At 35.1% G+C, this 12,439-nt stretch overlaps 1 pseudogene; it reads left to right on the top strand.

Moving 5' to 3' along the window:
• The first annotated feature begins 9,803 nt into the window (after positions 1–9,803).
• LOC149767949 (BURP domain-containing protein 6 pseudogene) lies at positions 9,804–11,300 on the top strand (annotated as a pseudogene).
• The last annotated feature ends 1,139 nt before the right edge of the window (positions 11,301–12,439 follow it).

Genomic DNA, 12,439 nt, shown 5'->3' with positions numbered 1-12,439 from the left:
GAGAGAAAAAAAAACATATAGATGATCATTCAGGTATATATTTATAGAACTCAATTTCTTTATCATAGTTTTTCAGCAATGTATACATGAATCACAATAAATCTTTTTAATATCAAAATAAAATCATATATTTAAAAATATTTGCTTGCAATCAAGATCATTGAAAGACACATCATTTAGACCAATATTAGTACACTTTAAATATAAGAAATGGTATGTTTCAGATGCGTATCGAGGCAAATAAACAAGGCATCAAAATTATTCTATTTTTCTTAAACTGTAGTTTTTATCTAGAAATCATATTGAGTTTAAGCTTTTATACAAAATCAGATTCTGAACTTCATAAAGATTTTCAAGAAGGCTTTCAAAGTTGTAATTTGAGATCTGTATCTTCCACATTGTAGCTCATCTTAAATCATTATGATTGAAAATACATATTTTAAACATATAAGAGCATATTCAGAATATTTGTATTTAATGTTGAGTTTTAGTACGAATTAGAACATTATGTACCAAAGTTAGGCAAGTCGAAGGATAAAACAAAATCAATTCATTTTTCCTAAATAGAGATATCCTTCTCTTCTTCTTTTTATAAATTTATTCAACTTTTAGATTTCAAAGATGATTGTGAACGATAAATCTAAAATTTCTTTTTAATAATACCAAAAAAAGTTTATGTAGTATTTCAAATTTTCAATCAAATTATCCAAGCATGGAGCATTACAAAATATTGAGAACCCATAATTCAAACCATCATGCCACATGCAAAATATATTATGTGTTAAGTCATGCATTAAAATATTAAGAGCAAGCATGTCAAGGATCAAAATCAATTTTTTATAAAATACACTCCTCCTATTTAAAATATAATCTTGCACTGATTTCATCCTTAAGGTGTGTTTTCAAGTGATTAAAACTTGACTTTATTCTTCTTATATACTTTCATTTACTTTGTCTTTCATTTCCTCCTTTTTGAATTTCTTTTCTTAACCAATTAACGAACATTTTGATATTGTTTTTCGTTTTTACTTTCTTATGCTCTATACTCTATTTGCTCCCTATCCGGTGGAGTTGGAAGGGGCACGAGGTACTACCACTAGCCTCCCTCTTGTGCTGTCCCTAATATACCCTACACCGAATAGTTGGGTCAAATAGTGCCGGGTACTACCACTAGCCTCCCCATTGGCACCATCCCTATGATGAGCAATATAGAGAGGTTAAAATATTCACTTCAAATTCTCTCTATTTAAGTGTAATTAATTACGGATTTTATCCTTTCAAAAGAATGCTCACACAAGTCTCACAAATGTGCCGAATATATTATGCTTGTTTTGTTTTTCCTTAAGATTGGAGTATTTGCTTTTACTTAGATTTTACTTCTCTTGAATAATGTCTATTTTCTTTTCTTTATTTCTCTCTCTTTTTGTTATTCTCAAGTAATTTACATGAAAGAGCAGAATAAAGAAATAATCTTATGTATCATATAGATGTATATCATGCAAACAACATTTTCATTATGCTCAAGAATTCATAGCTTCTCATAAGTCATTTTAAATCAAAATTTTAAGCATAAACTTGTGTATTTCATGGTTATGACATAGGCAAAGATATATTTTAGTTTGGGCAAACCATGAAACAATTTCTAAAAGTATAAGTCAATCAATACATATATAGACATGATATCAAAAATTAATAATTAAAGACTTTAATCATGCCATAATAAGATTTAAGTTATTGACTTTGCTCAGTTAATTTATGAGAGAGGTATCTAAAATTACCGATTCATTCTGCATTCTTCAGTCAAATACCTACTAGATTTCTTATGTGTAAACTTTTGGCTGAAGAAGGTCCCCTTTCTTGTTTGCATGTGAATGTTTATTGTATCTTATGTGGAGGTGTCCTTCAAGCTGAAATCTCTCATTTTTTTGCTTAAGGATTGTGCATTATTAACAAAATCTTTTTCTTTCTTGAAGAAAAGTCATTAGTTTCTTCAAGATACAAAACATTCATACCATATATTTCTTAACTAGATGACTCAACGTACGATATGACAATAATTGAATGTTGAGTCACTTTACTCAAGAGATTGCCTAAATATAAGCAAGCACATATCACTTGAACTTAAAGAGATAGTTTCATTAACCAAGATGGTTCAAGGACAAGCATATGAGGTAATAGGAAGATTCATCAAGGTCAAATCAATTTTTTATTTTCAGAATCAATTTAGCTTAGATTCTATTTGCTTAAGATAATTATCAATAAGACATGCTAGCTAAGTTTTATCAAATTATCTTAAACAGTTGTTTCTATCAAAATTTAGATTATGATTCATTTGTTATCAATAAATTATGATTCATTAGAGTTAGATTGAAGTCTTGCATAAGGGCACATAATGAGTATACAATCTGGTCTACTAGTTGTATGATAAAATAATTATTCTATCATGCTTCAATACAGCTTTAAAAATAATAGATCTACCTTGCTCATCCTTTTCAAATTCTACAAGATGAGGTCATAGACATACCTTCTTCATGCCGATCTTCTATAAGAGTTTTCTTGTGGACTAACTTTGGTCAATGAAGATCCTCTTTCTTGTTTGTCTTAATTTAGAGTTTGAGAGAAAATGTTAATTCATTCGTCATACATATTTCAAACTCACCTTGCATGAGCTTAGTAAAATCTTCATATAAATCTTCATTTGTAGAACCAAAAGTGATGTCATCAATGTATACTTTGAGCAAATAAGATATCACAAATTCTTCTTTTTGATGCATAGATTTATCACTATTACTTTCTACCAAAAAGTTACTCAAGCTTTTATATCATGTTTTTGGTGCTTGTTCCAAATCACATATTGCTTTATCATATTTGTAATGAGTGTTTTCAAATAAGGTGGTTATTTTACATAGATCTCCTTTTTTAATGAAATAACCACATAGGAGTGCATTCTACACATTCATTTGACAGAATATAAAGCTCATAAAGCAAGCAAATGATAATGGTGATCTTTACTTCTAATCATGCAAGAATTTCATCAAGATCTATTTCATCTTTTCTTGATTGAATCTTTTAGTAGTCACCAATTTTTCTTCATTAAGTGCATTTCTAAAAACTCAATTTGGTTCTAATTATTAACAAGTTTTCAGATTTTATCGGCAAGATTTCAAATTCTATCTCTTTTAAAAATGATTTAGTTTAACTTGACCAATTATAATCTTGTTCATTCTTCTTAAGGTGTTTTAGTTTTAGATTGTTATATGTAAGCAAAAAGATTAACATATACATATATAATCTGATTTTAGTGACTTGATGAAAGATCCTTAGTCTCATAAAGAATAAAATGAATTGATATTTCTACAACTAGGATCTTTTCATTGAATATTCTATATGCATTGCTTGATGAATGATACCCAAAGATAGAAGTATCTTTATCAGATTTGGCATTATTTTCATAAGAACATATCAAGCATAATATGTACGACTGAAAAATATGAAAGATATGCAATAGTTCATTTTCTATTTTTCAGAAGATCAAAAGGAGTTTTCATCAAAAATAGATCAAATAGAAACCATATGTATGACAAGCAGTGATGATAGCTTTTAACAAAAAACAACTAAGTAGATGACTATCATACACCATTGTCTTTTTCATTTCTTCAAGAATTCTATTAACCCTATTTTACTTATGGTGTCCTTGGTGCTGAAATAATTGTATTCAATATTATTTTCTATATAAACTTTATCAGGATTTTGGTTTTCAACACTGTGCCATGATATTCTTTATCTTCATAGTTTGGAAACTTTTTTCATTTGAAACACTTTTACAAGATTTAGCAAATACAGAAAATACTTCAATTTTATTTGCCAAGAACAAATCCAATGTAAGCTTTTGAAAACTTAGTGATGGAAACAACATCTTTAGATTTAGAAATTGATTCTTGTTTGTTTCTTTAGTTAACATGCATAGCAAACTTTGACCTTGCAGAAGATAATCTAAGTAAACCAATGACAAGGTCTTTTGAAATTAGATCCATACTAGCATAAGTTAATTTTATATGCCAAAAAGAATTCTTTGATCTTAGTATTTATAATGCATATATTCAAAGGTATACCAAGTACACATTCTCATGTTTATGATCAATAAAAATAATGCCATGGATAAAAACTCTCAATCAAGCATATAGAGAATTTATAGAGTTATTCTTAATAAATTGATTAACCATTTAGCAACTTATCCAACAATAAGTAAAGTATAATATAGAAAGATGGAGTGATTTGGATATATTTTCTTTTCATACCAAAAATATCACTTATATCACAAAAATGATTAATACTTTCAAGTTATGTTTTAATCAACTAATAAAATAATTTCAATACGAGAGGATGCAAGAATTACTTATTTCATTATTTCTTTCATTTTAATCACTCTTCTTAATTACATTTTAAATTCAATTCTTTAACACGTGTCTAGAGCATCCATTGTTTAGATAACATCTTTCATTAGAACTTTGGATAGCTAGACATACTTGCTGAAAAATAATCATATTTTCAACTTAGGAACCCAAGCTCTTTTGGGTCCTTGTAGGTTAGCTATAATTATTTCTTTTGGAACCCATATTTTCTTAATAGCTATTTTATCCATAAATTTGCAGATTTTAGGATTACAAGGAATGTATTTCTGTATCCTCTTGTTGAATTTAACAAACATAGATTTAACATAAGTAGTAGATAAACTTTTAGTTTTCTGTTTTTGCCTTTTAGATTCATCAAATTTGTAATGTATAGATTTAGGAACAATAGAAGAGATTACTTAGCTTTTGTTCCTGTTTATCAGTATTATAAGAATCTGTTTTAGAATAATTAGAAACTGTTTTAACAAACATATTCTTGAAAGATTTTTGGGTGTACCAAGGTTGATATTTTAATCCAACTTTATCAAATTCAGCTCTTTGATTATTTATCATTAGGTTCAATTTTTCAGAGCTGAAAGTAAATCTTTCAACAACAGGTTTTAATTTGTCAACTTCCTTAGTTAATCTTCTGTTATCTTCTGAAAGTAATTCATTGTTTTTCTTAAGTTTATCATGGCTTTCAGTGAGAAGTTGATTTCTTTGATTTAGTTCTTTATTTTCTTTAATTAAGATTTCAGTTTTATTAGTTAGTTTCAATTTTTCATCTATTAGGATTTGATTTTTATTCTTCAAGTTCTTGTTCTTACAAATAAGTTTCTTATATTCTAAATACAAATCAGAAAAGACATCGTGAAGTTCATCAAATGTAAAATTGCTTTCAGTTTCAGCATGTACCTCATGTGCCATGAAGCATGGATTTGCAATATGATACTGCTCTTCTTCTACACATGATGTTTCAGATTTGTTAGTGCATTCATATTTGACTTCAAGCATATTCCATATGTCTTTAGCAGTCATGCAAGAAGATATGCAATTAAACTCATTCCTATCTAATGCACAATATAATAGGTTCATGGCTTTTGAATTTTGTTGAGCCACTTTCTCATTATGACTAGTGTTTGTGTGTGTTCCATTAACTATAATGCTCCATAAACTATAATCAAGTGATTGTATGAAATTGCGCATGCGTGCTTTCCAATGTGTATAGTTAATGCCATTAAATAGTGGAGGTGTATCAATTAATTGTCCTTCTCCTAGAAAACTATCTATTTGAGTTGTCATGATCTTTGGCTCTTGATCGTGAGATCAATAATTAATCTTAGAGCACCTGCTCTGATACCACTTGTTCCCCAAGGTGACAACCCAAGAGGGGGGGTGAATTGGGTTTTCTAAAAATTATGTTCCCTAATTTTTACTTTGAATAGAATGCAGCGGAATGATAAGATGTTATTTACTTAAGCTCTAGGCAATTACAAGTAAAGCAGTGGAAAATTAAGCTAGAGCAATTATACTATAGCTTTAGGGTGCAATTGATCTAAAATTAACTTATAGTTGTATGATCAATTTTAATCTATGTGTATGGTAAGAATGGAGTGGAAGCTAAGCAAATTTTAAACAATCACTTATAACTCTATAGAAAACAAAGCTAGAGATATTACACAATCAAGCATGAATGTAAGGCATGAAATACAAGAGATAAGGCATCACAAACACAAAGATGTATAGTGGTTCGGTGCACCCCAGCACTTACATCCACTCCCCAAGACCTCTTGAGAATTTCACTATAATCCCTCAGATTACAGTCGGTTGTTTTACAAGCTCACAACCCAACTTGTTGTTTTGCGAGATCACAACGGACTCGGTCGATTTTCACAGGCTCACCGACTAGAACCAACCGATTGTTTTTCCGGGTTCACAATCAAACCCAGTTGGTTTTCCCAAAGGCTCACCAACCACAACCTTACAACGATTATTTTCTGGGTTCACAATCAACCCAGTTGGTTTTTCCAAAGGCTCACCAACCACAACCTTACAACGATTATTTTCTGGGTTCACAATCAACCCAGTTGGTTTTTCCAAAGGCTCACCAACCACAATCTTACAACGTTGGTTTTCCCTTTGGCTCACCAACAAACCTTAACCCCTTGATTCAATCCCTTGATTGAATCAAGTTACAAGATTTTAGAACAAGAATTTAAAACAAATACAAGCTTCTTAAACAAGCAAATATAGCAATGTAAACAAGTAGAGTAAAGAGAAGAAGCCCTCAAACAAATTTGTAGATGAAGGAACTCGGCTTCTTCTTTAATTGACCCTCTTCTGATTTGGCACGAGGTAGAGGATCACTGAGGCAGCACACAGTTGAAGAGGAAGCTTTGGGATTCACTCGGATGCTCTTCTTCTCTCTATTTTGCTTTGAATGGCCCTTTTGTGCTTTTGGAAGATTTTTCTTTGAGATCTCTTTCCTAAGTGTTCTCTCCCACTTCCATCACTTCTTCCCTAGCTCTCCCCTTAATTTTATAGCTTTGGATGGCGTGGGAACAAAGATCTAGCGGTTAGAGACAAAAATAGAGCCGTTGGAGTTGAGAAAAAACTAGCCGTTATACCTCCCAGCGTGTTAGAGTCGACTCGGCTAAAGTAGGAGTCGACTCGAGCACTGTAGCACTGAAAATCAACTCTCTGTTTTTTGTCTGTTTGCAGTCCTGGAGTCGACCTGCAGTCTCGGAGTCGATCTCGGAGTCGACTCGAGCACTGTAGCACTGAAAATCAACTCTCTGTTTTTTGTCTGTTTGCAGTCCTGGAGTCGACCTGCAGTCTCGGAGTCGATCTCGGAGTCGACTCGAGCACTGTAGCACTGAAAATCAACTCTCTGTTTTTTGTCTGTTTGCAGTCCTGGAGTCGACCTGCAGTCTCGGAGTCGATCTCGGAGTCGACTCGAGCACTGTAGCACTGAAAATCAACTCACTGTTTTTTTGTCTGTTCTCAGTCGGAGTCGACTCGTAAAGTTCCGGAGTCGACTCGAGCACTGTTCCTTGAAACTCCAGAGTGCCAGAGTCGACTCTGAACTTCCAGGAGTCGACTCGAGGACTATTCTTTTGAATCTTTCTTTGAATTTGCTCCTCCAACTTGAATCCTTTGAACTTGAAACTTGGGCCAATAAAGTGTAGCTTTCTTCCAACTTTTCTTGAGAGCTTTTGAGGCCTTCTTGTATTTTTCCAACTTGCTATGTTCCTTGCAAAACAAATTATCTTTCTTCTTGCAACACAAATATTAGTATTTATACTTCAAGGTTTTGTGATCATCAAAATCAATCTTTAAATCAATCTTTGGGTCATCACAAGTAAATATATATATCGTAACAATGAAATTTAAAAAAAAACATCTTTTGATGCTCACCACTAGAGCGACCGTGCAGCCGTCCATGTATCTAGCAGATCCTTCGCCTGTGATGTTTCTAGTCTTCACACTATCGGCTAGACTAGGTATCTGCTGTCGAAGAAAAGAAAAAACGGCAAGACCCCAACACTATGAACCTAAGCAGTCTAAATCATCATCATATGAACATAATATCTTAGGAACATAGTAGTGTACGGTTGGGAAGAGGATAGTCCCAAAGAGATATAGAACCCATAATTTTGTAGAATCCTCCACATCTTGTCGCCTGCTCTTATCGACAAGGTATTGTAATCTATTTTTAATTGCATTTCTATTGGCTTTTTGGTGGTCACCCTCAAAAAATCGGATGATGAGGTCAGACATAACCCTTTCCTTCCTATGCAGCTCCACCTCATTACCCGTGGCACTCAAACCAAGGATTAGTGCCAAATCAATCCCTACAAAAGGCGCTAGAACCCTACCAAACCAAAAACTTTCCTCAACATTATCCCAAAAGGAGAGCAATGTATCCAACACAGGCCTACTCTGTTTTATATATGGTAGACCTAGCATGTACCCAAAAGAAGTACCACTCACCCTATCCTTCTGTTCACGAGACATACACGGGATTAGGGTGACCATAAAACTTACAAAGTGGGCGAAGTAACACCTACAATTCACCATATTATTCGAGCCAACAAAGGATTTTTTGCCTGTACTCTACTTTGGGGCCATCTAAGATATCTGCATCACAAATATAGTTAAAAATTATATTTTGAATAATATCAACTCAAAATAAATTTTCCTAATAACTATAATAAAAAACACAATTAGCACGGAATAGACATATTTTTTCATAACAAATATCTCAAATGTGCTACCACAACCTCTCTGTCCGTTAATTCGACAAATCCTAACCATTCCCACAAATATCTCAAATGCCCTACAATACTGCATATCATGTTCGTGTTCAAAAAAATTATTGGAAAAAGTATGCAGTGACAAACCTGTTAAAGGAATGCAGAGATGCCTTAGGAAAGGTTGGAGAGACCAATGTCCACCTAAGCTTCCGCTACAAACAAACAGGGCGGAGTCGGTTCGAAGGTCAACTCCGAGGGTGGACGGAAAATATCTCCTTGCTCCTCAAAATCGGGTCGGAAGGGTTCTCCTTTTCGAAAAGGCACACGGCTTAACAGGAAAAAAGAGGAAGATCGAATACCGTTGGGTAGTGGTTTGCAGTTCTAGGGTTTGAAACCAGGGCGTAAAAATCAAGCGGAATCGGGTGAGATTTTTATGGATTTTTTTTCCATTCGAAGAGAGGATTAGGATACGAACTTTGGGGACGAAACGAGGGCTGGAATCGGTAAAGTTTGAATAGGGCTCGTTCAAATGAACAGAGAAGCATATGAGGAACGACCGAAGAGGATAAGGGTCAGGGGTATTTTGGTCTCCTTATGGCATTTTACATGTCAATGAACCGCTTATTAAAAACACAGTCAACAGGGACTATTCGTTATAGGCTGGTATAACTTTGGACTGCTAAGCAACTTTCCCTAAAATTTATCTCCATCTCAGCTTGTGGAAGGGAAAAATAAGAAGCAAGAAATCATAATCGGACTATACTCTAGCAAAGCTTGTGACCTTGTCCAGACGTAAGTCCTCTGGATGCGATTATCCAAGAAAACCTTGCACTGCATGAGCGCTCTTCCGGCCCGTGCCAAAATGCCGTACAGCGCCCGTCTGACACAATATGTGGGTTCCGGCTGACATAGCACACGGCCGCGGCGTGGGGACTGAGTCCGGGCACATGGGCTGACTCCCGGCACGTATCAACAATGGAAAGACCCCGCCGGCCGTCACGGAGAATCCACGCTCTACCCACCCCTGACGCGGTAAGTTGTTCATTTAATTGCTGGCACTGTGGTTGTCTCGGCTCTGCTGGTCCCCGGAGCAATGGGGCCTTTCCTCCTCGTTCTCTTCGCTGTAACCACCAGCTAATTTCCCCTTCTTTGTGATTCTATCTATATCTTTGTCACTTTATCTTTAGATCTCTAACCCAGATGAGGATTTGTTTCAGCATGCAATTGGAGTAAGCCATGCCCATGCTGCTTCACCTGCGGAGGTCTACTGGCACGCAGTCCTGCCAAAAACACCCATGCCCGGTGCTATCCGTGGTCTCTCTCTCTCTCTTTCTCTCTCTCACACACACACATACTTCTAGCAGTAGTGTTGTCAATAGAGTAAACCATCTGTCACTGCTTTTGCATGGTTCAGATAAGTGAAGGTTAAGCCTCGAATCTGATCTCAACATAGTTACAAGATGTGCCGAGATATGGATCGGCCGGTTGACTTACATCCTGCTTTAATTTATAGAGCTTACATAATCGATTAATAAATCAATACAAATACTATTTCGAGTTATTTGTTTATTTATATTACGATTTAAACATTATATGGTTAGAAACCTGTAATTCTATCTATCAATTTGATGCTAGTGTAACAATTATTCAATATTAATTGAAACTACAGGCATGTAAGATTGTTAGGGGCCTCATGCTCTCAGCAATTCCTCCAACGAGCCATTTCATAAGCAGCTTGAGCTCATCTTAAAATCGACAAGCAGAGCTCAACCTTGCTTGAAAAGTAATTTGCCAAGGTAGAGCATGATTACATGCCTTATCAATAGCTTGTACTAACTGCGCGCAGATATATTGGCTGATAAGGAGGCACGCACAGCCGTGAATGTTAGCGAGGGAGGGCTCAGCTTTAATATCAGCAAGGGCAAGAACTTCGCGAGACTTGGTAATTCCTACATCTACAACTACAGGTCCCGCGCGAGCAACCAAAATAGAAGATCGCTTTGCAACTATCTTCTTCTTACAGAAGGACGTCTTGCATCCCGGGGCCAACAAGACCATCCATTTTATCCGGACCAGCTCTGGCGCCACCCTTCTTCCTCGTCGCATGGCTGACTCCATTCCCTTCTCATCCATCAAGCTCCCAGAAATGCTTGCCCGCCTCTCCATTAACCCCAACTCCACCGAAGCAGAATCCATGAAGAAGACGCTTCAGGACTGCGAGGCGCCTCCAGTTGATGGAGAGACCAAGTACTGCGCAACCTCCCTCGAGTCCATGGTGGATTTTAGCACGTCGACCCTTGGGACACGTAACATCCGGGCCTTGTCAACGACGTTGGATAACCATGCTACCCCGAAGCAAGTGTACACCATGTCCAAGGTGCAAAAGCTGGCTGGCTCTAAGTTCGTGTCTTGCCATGTTATGAATTATATATACGCTGTGTTTTACTGCCACTCACAAAGCACGGTAGCATACACATTGTCGATGGTGGGGAAGGATGGGACAAAGGTGGAGGCCGTGGCTGCATGCCACACTAATACGGCCGAATTCAACCCCCAGTACGTGGCTTTCCAGGTGCTTCATGTGAAGCCTGGGACAGTGCCAATCTGCCACTTCCTGCTCGAGAACGGCATTCTATGGAGTCCAAACAAATAGAGGGTGTTGTACTTAGAGGTGAAGCTTTGTTTGCCGCTTTATATATATATATATATATATATATATATATATATATATACACGTACACACACACATATATACTGTGCGTGTGTTAATTCCTATAGTAAACAAGAATAAATTTTTATTTTGATCCGGTAGAGTTTCCATGCTCCCAGCAACATGTTAATTTTCCTAGATCCCTTGGGATTATATATTGTTTTATTGAACTACGGCATAACCTGAAATTAAATAGAAGAAAATCACTGTTGAAAGCCAATTTTCCCTGACCGTCGACCGTGAAATGAGGCAATAGGATGATCTCAAACCTCCAATCTCCCTTGTTGTAAATAGCACCTCTAAACCTCTTGTTCTTGTAACTTAATATCTGTTAATATTTTTTATTTTTAACAAAGTTTCGGGGAAGAGTCTCAATTCTGCCATATCTCCCCCCACAAAAAAAAAAGAAAAAGGAAAGAGAGAAAGCTAATTTGCCCTGGAGACATCAACTGGCTGCAAACTAATGAGAAGAATCTATATCTTATAAAAATATCTGGAAGCTCGTCGGCCCTACAACATGATCAACCAATGCACTTCTCTGTGAGATACATGTTTGCTTTTAACAACTGCAGTTGAATGTCTTTTGTAGCTGGATTTTGAGTCTCAAGGCCACTTAAAAAAACATGCAAGACTCCAAGATAATAAAGAAAAGAGTAAATTACAAAAATTTCTCTGAGGTTTACATTTATTACATTTACACCCAATAGTTTGTAAAACTTATCCTTATATCTAGTTAAATTAACACCATTAGTGAATTCATTTACCTCATATGAAAAATCAAAATTCTCCTTAAGCGAGGAGGAGGATGTTTACGTTTTCTTATATTCTTGGATGATTGTTATGTTAGATAAAGTTATTTTAGTCATTTTTAAAATTTTTCTGACTTGGTATTTGGGTCCTATTTAAACTTAACAGTTTGACTGACGTTTTGTTAACTTATGGATTAAACTATTGGATAAAAATAAATCTCAAAAAAATAAGCATAGATTTTCCATACTATTAGATGCGAGTATAATTTATCAATAATCTCAGAATGATTTTTGTAATTTATTCTAAAAAAAATTAACTCCCTGCTTTCCAAA

Source organism: Phoenix dactylifera, chromosome 3 (assembly GCF_051530095.1).
Source record: "Phoenix dactylifera cultivar Ajwa chromosome 3, Ajwa_hap1_PhDact_Kaust_v1.1, whole genome shotgun sequence".
NCBI lineage: Eukaryota > Viridiplantae > Streptophyta > Magnoliopsida > Arecales > Arecaceae > Phoenix > Phoenix dactylifera.
The sequence above is the reverse complement of the archived record's forward strand: the minus strand, read 5'-3'. Positions and strand labels throughout refer to the sequence as shown.